Here is a 1133-nt window from a genome sequence, read left to right as displayed (position 1 = left end):
TATCTTGTTGTTACTGTTGTTGGTCGTGGCAGTGGTGGTGGTAGTGGTGGTGGTAGTGGTGGTGTTATTGGTAATGGTGGTAGCAGCAGTGTTTTGCGTTGATGGCAATGGTGGTAGTTGTGCTGATGGTGGTGGTGGTGGCTCTGATGATGATGGTGTTGGTGTTATTGTTGGAAAGGGTGGTGATGGTGGTGATGGTGGTGGTGATGGTGGTGGTGGTGATGATGGTGGTCCATGGTGTTAGCATTTATGTTGTTGTTAGCATTTGTGGTGGCTGTAACAAAAATTATAGTAGCGGTGGTGATATGTTGTGGTGCTGTCACTGTTAGTGTTGTAGTTGTTGTTGGTGGTGGTGGTGGTAGAGACAAATATAGTATAGGTAATGGTATCCTGTGGTGTTGTCACAGTTACTTTTGTTATTGGTGGTAGGGGTTGCAGTAGTGTCAATTGTAGTACAGGTGATGACATGTTATGGTGCAGTCACCGTTACTGTTGTTGTTGAGGTGGTAGTGGCAAATGTAGTATAGGTGGTGGTATGTTGCGGTGGGTGTCACTATTAGTGTTATTAGCGTTGTTGTTGTTGAGGTGGTGGTAGCAGCAGTTGTAGTACAGGTAGTGGTATGTCACTGTTAGAGTGCTGTCACTGTTAGTGTTGTTGTTGTTGGTGGTGGTGGTGGCAGTGTTAGTGTTGGTGGTAGTAGTAGTAGTTGTACTGATAAAGGTCAGAGTAGACATAGCTACAGTGGTAGTGCTAGTATTGGTGGTAGCGCTAGTGTTACAGATAGCAGTTGTTACTGTTTCAGTATTGTTGCAGTCAATGTTGTTGTTTCAGTCATTAATGAAAATGGTGGTGCTGCTGCTGATGGTGATGTTGCCATTATCATCATCATCTTTTAACGTCCGCTTTCCATGCCGGCATGGGTTGGACTGTTTGACTGAGGGCCAGTGAGCAAGAAGGCTGCACCAGGCTCCAATCTGATCTGGCAAAGTTTCTACAGCTGGATGCCCTTCCTAATGCCAACCACTCCGAGATTGTAGTGGGTGCTTTTATGTGCCAGAAATTTAGAAACAACATGCTGTACTGTTTGGCATTCATGCCAGAAACTCCAATATGAACATTTCAGAGTGTTTGG

The sequence above is a fragment of the Octopus bimaculoides genome, chromosome 29 (assembly GCF_001194135.2).
Source record: "Octopus bimaculoides isolate UCB-OBI-ISO-001 chromosome 29, ASM119413v2, whole genome shotgun sequence".
Lineage (NCBI taxonomy): Eukaryota > Metazoa > Mollusca > Cephalopoda > Octopoda > Octopodidae > Octopus > Octopus bimaculoides.
The sequence above is the reverse complement of the archived record's forward strand: the minus strand, read 5'-3'. Positions refer to the sequence as shown.